This window comes from Geospiza fortis, unplaced genomic scaffold, assembly GCF_000277835.1.
Source record: "Geospiza fortis unplaced genomic scaffold, GeoFor_1.0 scaffold75, whole genome shotgun sequence".
Lineage (NCBI taxonomy): Eukaryota > Metazoa > Chordata > Aves > Passeriformes > Thraupidae > Geospiza > Geospiza fortis.
In genome coordinates, this window is record NW_005054360.1 from 3,550,655 (window position 1) to 3,559,878 (window position 9,224).

The following is a 9,224-nucleotide window of genomic DNA, read 5'->3' on the forward strand; positions in this document are numbered from 1 at the left end:
TACAGGATTCTGAGTCTCTCTGCCCTAAGATCAGCTGAACTGTGACCTTGGGTTGTACTGGGTTCCTCTCCACTTCTAGGAAATCTACCACCAATGGACAACTAACATAGGAATTTTCATAGCAGAAGATTTTTAATAGCAGAAGAAAGACTAGAAATCTACACCTCTGAAAGCCTTTGTGTTAAACTAGCTAGGATTTTTAAAGATGAGTAAAATAAAGCTGCAAAATATTGTCCTTTGTCAATACATTCAGGATTTTGGCTTCACCCACTCTGTGACTCTGGGTGGGAAATCTCTGTCCCCCTTGTTTGTGACATTATGAAGTCACTGCACAATGTATTAACTTGTCCAGTGTGATTTTGAAGTGCTAACTTGGGTTTTGCTAACAGGACAGATGATGCCTTTCTGAACTAATTTGAGTTGTCTGTGCTGAGCTCCATGATGGCTACACCATCACACTCAGTGTGGGGTCAGAGTGTGAACACAACTGCCTTCCTCAGATAACTGAACATGTAAGCAGTGGAATGTTTTAGTTTCAAATAGTAGCGTTATGTTACACCCCTTTTATGCAGGAGACTTTCTGTATTCTAGGACTGCCTTTATGTGTGCTCACAAGGGGAGAATGCAAGGGGAGAATCACTGCAGCAGTTCAATGGTAGCAGGAAACAATAATGTCTGGAGCAAGAAGGAAAGAACTATATCCAATTGAACCCAGACAGGTGGACTTGTGCCAAGCTAGAACTCAATTAAAACACTGGGATTAAATCCACTTTTCTAGTAACACCCTCTTTAATTAAGGCAGTAATATGACTAAGCTGTGTATCTTCTTGTTAGCCATTCAGTGCAAAATCTTCAGAAAAGAGACAGATGAACCTGTATGTTGAATAGTTAGAAAAATGGAACAATTTGCCACAGCCAAATGCTCTGTTTTGTGAAAAGGCAACAGTGTTGGTGACAGCTGGTTCTATTTCACAAGCTAAAGAAAACAATAGAAACCATTGTCTATGCAGAGATGAAGACATATGTTAGGAAACTGCAGTTACACTCATTGCTTAATGAACTATTTCTCTTCACTTATATTTAATTATTCTATCTATGTAGAATCTAGGGTCACACATAAAATATATAGTATTTTAACTACTCCTCAGTAACTCTTTCAACATACTCGAGCTTGTGTTCAAGCAGATTTCAAAGCAAGCTTTAAAAATATTCTCTCAGTGCCAAATCCCTGCTTCAGGGGATCGTTTCATCTTGATTGGCTGACAAGGTATGTTTTTATTCACTCCATGGGGGTAGTTTGTTTTAGAGGTCTAAAAACACCCATGGTCTTTGGAATAGTAATTCTCAGAGCTGGACTTGCGTTGCTCTTCAGTATTTGGAAAAGAGTGAAGTCTTTGCAGTCAAAGGATAGTGATTTATTGGAAGGTGGACTCAAGCTTCTAAGATCTGAACTATGGTGCAAATAGAGTTCAATTTTTCTGGAGGTGAGTTGGAATTTAAAAAGACAAATCCTGTCACTACCAATGGCCATCAAGCAGATTTTACAGTCATATAGTTTTGTTGTTTTTGGAGTATTGAGATGATGCCAAACCTTACTGATCTATTTTGAAGTATTCTTGCTGATGCACATGATGGCCGCCACATTCTTGGGTCAAAATCTTGGATAGATCCATGTTAATCAACCTCTTCTGTTTTATATCTTTTCCAGTGAAATAAAGATCAGAAGAGTTTAAAAAAGCCTGAAAAACTGCTGAATGATTGTGATATGCTTGCCAATAGCAAACGGGCCAGCAAGTTCTCGAGACTTTGGCTTGCACTGAATAATAATTTACAGCAGGAGTTGAGCACTGGAACTGACTCAGAGTGGAGAAGACGAGACTTGTCTTCTAAAGTTCTTTTTCTAGTGAGAGAAATAAGCTCTCACAAACTGTAATTCAGAGCAGCTGAATTGGATGTTTAATGAGTTCTGTAAGCTACGTGCCTGAAGTGAACCCATATCTGCTGCAGTCATGCACCAAACAGCATGGCTAGGGAGAGAAGTTATTTCAACTGCTTGAGGAATGAGGAGCTACTAACCTTAGAGAATGATGTAAAAAGTGGCTTTGTACATTTGTTAGCATCAGGAGTTGTTTGAAACTTGCTATCTGGGGGCTTCTTACATTCTTAATGTACATTACAAACTAACAGATCTTGGTTTTCATACAGTAAAATCAACAAATATACTGCATTGAATATAAAAATAGATTCAGTGCTAGGAGATATAGCTAAGCTGTTATGATAAAAGGCTGAAGCTATGATCTGTGCAAACAGTTATAATGACTATTTCATATTTGAAAGCCTGTGTGGATTGCTAATGACCAGTTTTCTCTGCTTCTCCAATTGGTCAACATTACTTTGCATTTTCAATTCCTTCTACAGTCTTTTTTACTATGGCAATTACTACTTCTCTGCCAGTAGTCCTCTAAGACACTGACATTGTTTTTCAGCTGGCAAGAGTAAACAGTAGCCCTGAACATTTCTCAAAAAAGCTCCATCTGACTTTCTGTGCTGCTTTACTTGAGTAAGACCTGTCACATTGGGTCTGGCAGCACCATTAGCAGACAGAGCAGTGACATTATGATTGCTCTGTACTTTCTCCAGCTTCAACATAACTCACCAGATTTGGGGATGTCTGATTACTCCAATTTAAAGGGCTTGGAAATGACTAGACATTTTCCATTTCTCTATAGTCTGCGCATTTTGCACAATATCTTCAGACATTTGAAAACATATGCACCCAAGAGATCACAGATGTCTCCTGTGCACGCTCCTATTTGTTTTAGAACATGCACCAAGCTGAGACAATGATCATAAAAAAAAAGTGAGTTTTTTAGAATGATTGAAGAGAGACTCAGAAAACCTTTCTCTTCATTCTGCACAGTGAGGATGGAGAAACAGAAACTGTGCTTGGAAGTGACTATAACATGAATCATAGAGATGTGCAAGTATATTGAAAAGTAACATGAAAATAATATGAATGCCTGTGTTTCTTTGGTGTTCCGAGCACCAAAATATCAGAACAAGCTTCCTCAAGATGGTGATTCATATGGCATCTACTGGGACCTGTCCTGTTTGCCCACATAAGTGCAAAAAGAAAGACATATCATGGCCCTTTTGTTAAAATATATATTCAGATAAGAAATATGATTTTTCCTAATAAAAAGCAATCAGAAAAGAACTGGAGGTTTGCTGCAAGCACAGTGGTGTCAATAATAATAACTGTAATAATTCTTACTAACACTTCTGATGAGAGTTTCTTCCAGCTCATTTCAGGGTTTTGTCAGGTTTCATTATACTCACCAAGCCTTCTTCTGTATTAAAAGCAGACTATGATTTTGGGTCATCCTCATGCTGCCTGTCATGGACATAAGTATCCTTGTTGCTGGGAAAAATACTTAACAAACCATCTAAAGGAATGGTTGGAAATGTGTGTGAAGTTATAAAATAAAGCTGGAAGTTTCAGAAGTTTGAGACTTCCTGGAGAGAATGAAGAGCTGCACCTCTAAAATAGATGCTTTTTATTCACAGAGTCACAAGAGAATAAAACTGTAGGTAGAGCAAATCTCTAAGAAGAAAACCCTCAGCTTTATGTGAAGTTACACACATAGATCAGAACAAAACCAAAACACAAAAAGAAGTGAGAAAATGAATAGATGATTGTCAGGTAGTTGACTATGGGTCTGAACTGCAGCACTGTAGGAAACACTATAATTACCTTGTAGAGCCAGAGCAAAACCAATTTAGGAAGCAAATTTAGCAGGACTATAAAAAACCAGGTTGAATTCTTAGTTCTAGATTCTGAATAAAGACATGACTAGAGCCAAGGCTACCTAAGTATGAGGGTAGGATAAAGCTTCTTCTTCTTCAAGGCATGTCATAAATCTGGAGGTAGCAGTGGCTGACACAGTGATGAAGGACCCAGTGTTCTACCTAACTTCCAACTTCATATTTGCATCCACTACCAAACCTGAGCCAGTGGGTTTTGAGACTCCTACTATGGCCTAAGTGGTGAAATTTTGCTTCTGCTCTCTGACTAGCAGGTGCGCAATGCTTCCAGATGTTAAAACAAGCTATAATAAAAATCAGTCAAAGCAGTTAGGATCCTTGTCCTTGGTAAAACCAAACAAAGCCACAACTAGTTTGCACATAAGTAGAAATGCTTAGGAATTTTTTTTCATTTAATTTTAACCACCTAAAATATAGGCTCTTAAATCCAAACTATTAATTCAAGCTACTGTGCAGACAAGAGAAACTGGGGCTGTAAAAGGAAAATTCACCCCATCAGGTACGTGTTTGAAACAGTGAATGAAACTCACACAGTGGACCTGATGCCCAACATAGCCAGTGATAGACAAGCTGGATGCTACTCTTGAAGACTGATTGACCACATTTTTTCTTAGCATCCCATGCTTTTGATATATTGATCCTAAAATCCAGTAACTGCTCTGGAAAATACAAGAGACAGAGTGGGAAATAAAAGTGCTTGATGAAGACACTGTGTTCAGAACCAGCTGTGGTCACAGAAGCCATTACAGCTTCTTCTGTGAGGTTGGAAAGCACACTTTCTCTATCTTTTAATATTGCTTAGGTTTACAGGACCATGAACTGTAATCCTGTAGGGACTATCACAATATAAGCATAAATTAAATACAAATTCATTTATCTCAAAGAATATTATATGCATAAAATAGTAGAGAAAAGTATTTGCCAAACATTAAAGACTTTCCCAAATCTGAGTGTTATGAAGTGAACTAAAAGAGCAGATATAATAGCCTGAAAATACTTCTGCTTGTAGAGAAGCTCTTTGCATTTCTAAATGCATTACACCATCAGAAGGAATCCAGCCTAAGTAAAACCTTCGGATATTAAAAAACTGCACATACCTTTACTTTTAGGCAAATCCTCCATTCTAGTGCTTCTAGTGCTCCTTCACTTTCTGACATAGGACCACAGCTGCATCTCAGCAGATATGTACAGATGTGTGCTTTCCATATTTAAAGCATGAGCAATGTGACATTGGTTAAAATGTATATATTCTTAATCAGCAGCAGCTCTGAAGAAAGTTGGCAAGAAGGCTGAAAGCTCTATTGCCATTGATGTCTAATGAAGTGACTTTAGCAAATATGTGCCCATATGAAACCACAAAGGTCAGGCTTGTGTTGAACTGTACACTGTATTTTAAACCCAGAAGAAACAGTAATCTATATTAAAGTTCACAGCCCGTGTGAAATGAGACTTGATTAAAATTATACAAGTTGTTAGCTCTGAATTGGTTCTTCATGTGAAAAGAACAAACCTTACCACACATAACTGTTCAGTATAAAAAGCGGTGAAATCTTCTCGTGCATTTAAAGCAGTGCTTAGGATTGTAATAAAACGCATGGTTCAGTTGTAATGTGGGGTCAGTAATGCAAGGAGCAAGAAGTATGGCGTTAAATTAAAGAAAATGAGAGATCTGACTGACTATCAGTTTAGCACTATTACTCATGATGAGAAGTAAAATGAAGTTCATGACCCCATCTACTCTGCCTCTACTCTCTGCTCCTTCGTGTCCTTCATCAGGAGGCACTTCCTCAAGGAGATTCATAAATCCATAGTTTTCCCCAGTGAATTGGCAGGCACACATTCTAACTCTTCTAGCCACCTTCTGTAAACACAGAAAGAAAAACTGCTAGTCTGAGGCAAGTTACTGCATCTTCTAGTTGTGAGATGTTTGGTGTTTTTCTCTTAAACCATATGGTGACATCCTCACAGCATTTTTTCAGTCTATCTAGTGCTGCATGCATTTGCATAGAGTACACAGCACAGAGAGCCAAATAGTCCTCATATTAGGTTATAATGATTATTATAATGCATATAACCTATTTATTACCCATAGTAATAGGCTGGTAATGGTTTATTTCACTTGGAGAGCAACCTGATCTTTTCCAGAGAGCAGCTACGATTTAGGTTTTCATAAGCAGGACTACTAACAGGATCTTTGGTAAGACACTTACCCTATTGAGAAATCCATCTTTTGCAATAATGGCTATTAAGAGCCATAAACTAATTGTAGATAATGGCCTCCCATTCAGCAGCAGTAATTCAGCCACTTTATCAAGATATATGGCTTTAAGTTGACCACTTTAAGACCTCAGTATGCATGAAGAAAAGGGTACAGATTGTGAAAAGACTTGTTAAAAGTAGCAAAAATGATCCTTAGTCACCTAGAGACTATGGCAGTGAAATAAGAGTCCGGATTTCAGGTGAACTTTCAGTGACCTCCTCTTACAAACAAGATAGTGATGTAAAACAACCATCAAGGCAGAAGAGGCTTGGTCAGCAGAGCAGCATCAGCTGGGAGAACGGGAAATCTGGTCCCACACTGGGATTCCCAAGCTGGTAAATGGGAGCTGGAGTGCCCTGCACCATACAAGACAGAGTCTGGGGAAATGTTAATTGGCAGCTCTCATCTTAAAAAGAAAGGCCAAAGAAATGCAAAAGGAAGACAATGTGGTGTAGGGCATGAAAAATGCATTTGAAATGCAGGTTATGAGTACAAAGTGGTATCACTTCCTGCATATAACTATTTGGAGAACATGCAAAGGGCCTGGTATTGAGGGCCTGTGATCTTGCACATGAAGAGTCACGGTACCACCTTCTCCTTGCCTCAGTCTCAGAGATGCATGGCTGTGAGGAGAGGCTCTGAGGTGACACAGGGTCCCCAGGCAGGTGCAAAGGAGAGCCCTTTATTCCAAAACCCAGCCTTTTAAAGCAATTATCTGGTTATCAGCTACAGTTTTTATGATAACAAACATAATTCAACCAACCACCCCACACCATGATGTGAATGCATGATGGTTACATAACTTGTTTTTCTGCCTCTAATTCAGCTGAGTCCCTTTCCCACAGTCCTTTTCTGCTCAGCTGAAGTAACATGCCTGAGCCATGATTTTACAAGGCCTTCTCTTTGTAAGGTTTTACCTGTATGCAACACATGGTAACTCTAGAGCATGGATAGTCCATCTGAGCTGTAGGTGGGGCAGAGTTGTAGTTCAGTCAATTCCTTCTTTTGCCTCCCATCTTCTGAAGACTGATTAAAAGAGAAACCAATAGAACCAAGAATAAGAAGGTCCTTTCTGATTTACTCTTAACACTACGTATTTTCCTGCTTTTATTCCATTTTTTCAACCATGCTTGGGGTAAAACCAATACTTGCCTACTTTGATATTCCTGTGTTCTCATCACTTGGCAGAGTTGTTAACCCTTTCCAGATGTTACAGGTTAATTTTCAGAAGCTTTCAGTGGCTGTCTCCTTACTGCTTCACAGACATCTCAAATACTACCTTCAACCAGTCTGGTGACTTTCCTCTTCACTCCATAAAAACAAATTTTAAAATAAAAAGAAATTTTCATTTCTTTACATATTCAGTAGATTTTTTTCTGTCATGTAAATAGAAGTTGGATAGAGCTATCTTTCTTTTGTGTTGTTTGTTTTGTTTTTCTTGATGATAGAGCTATAAGAAACATAGATTAGCAGGTTAAAAGTAGAGAAAGATGGAGCCCTGTGGTCTACTTAGTAGTCTCAAAAGACAAAATGAGAGTGACCCACAGACCCACTCTGGTATGCTCACAGTTGTAAAGTTAGTAAGTAAATATTTAGTAAGAATGTAGATATAAATATTTAATTAATGCAAAGATATCAGGCATGATGTTGAAAGCATTGAGGCTCCCTGAAAGGTAGATTATTTATTAAAGATGTAGTGTCTGAGTCTCTGACATGGAGTATACATCCTTGAAAGTGGGCTCTTCTCTCTTCTGACGCACAGTATATGTGGCATTGGGTGGCTTATTTCATGCTATTCATCCCTTAGTAATGCATAGGGAAATGTTATAAAAGTATTTGAGCAGTGAAGGAAGCATAAATTGCACTACAGAAAAATATATTAATAGTAGAAGATGACACAAGCCAGTAGTTCAGCCCAGGCAACTTAGTTTGAAACAAGTGGCATAAACCAACATGTTGCAGAGGAAAGGGAATAAAGGTGAAGAGATTTCAAGATGAAAATGATGCATGAAGAATGCCAGTGTTACAGCCCTGAGATGCTGCCTGGATCTTCAAAGCCCCATCCACACCTGTTGCCTCTCTGAGTTAAGTAATCTGCCATTTAGGTTCAGCTAACAGATGGGTTGGTACCCCCACTCCCTTCTTCCATGCCTGTGGATTTAAAATTGCCTGGCAGATGCCAGAGACATTTTTATATTGCAGATATTTTTTCTTAGAATTGTGAGGTTGGTTTTTTCATTCTGTCAGGGAAAATGAAGTAATCAAAATGAAGGGAGTTTCCTGGTAATTCTCCTAGCAGCTCCTGTCACCAGAAGTACTTGTTTCCTCAGGCAAGCCCTTTATCCTCCAGACTCTCAACATTGAATCCCTCAGTCTTTGTCATGGCAGCACCTGCCAAACCCTGCCAAAACTTGTCCTTACCTTCTACACTTGAGAGAAACACCAGCCCTCTCTCTCTGGTACCAAGAGTGCTTCAGTAAGACTGCAATTCCTTTTTCAATTCAGACCCACCTCAGCCATTATGGAAACACAACCATCTGTAATAAAATACAGCGCACGGTGCACAGTGATGCAGTATGATGACAGGGACATGAATCAAATGTCTGAGAGATGAGTAAAAACACTGTAAATTTAAATAGGAGAATATGATTATTGAAGATGGAATTAGGTTTGGACACACGATAAGACTCCATCCATCTGTGAAAAATGCCAGAAGATTTTTTAATGAGATTTTGGGTTGTAAACGTTGAGACACCATCAGTCCTGAGGTGATAAGATTAGAGCTTGATTGTGTGTAGTTATGAGAATGGAAATGTATATAGAGAACTGACCTACTGTGGAAAAGCAATTAGGGACTACAGGGGGACTAATCAGCAAATAAAACAGCTATACAACATATCCCATGGCAAAAAAAAAAAAAAAAAGAAAAAAAATCAGATGTACTCTCTTCTAATTTAACAGACATTCATAGATAAAATTGTGGTTATGGGTGACTTGAGGGATAAAATTATATAAAATAGGAAATTAAAGCTCTAATAAATTAATGTTGCTTGAACCAATATGCTGTTAGGCATAATGTATTGCAAAGGACAGGACAGTTAAGGAATGGGAAGGGAATTACTTCTGGGATGAAATGTCC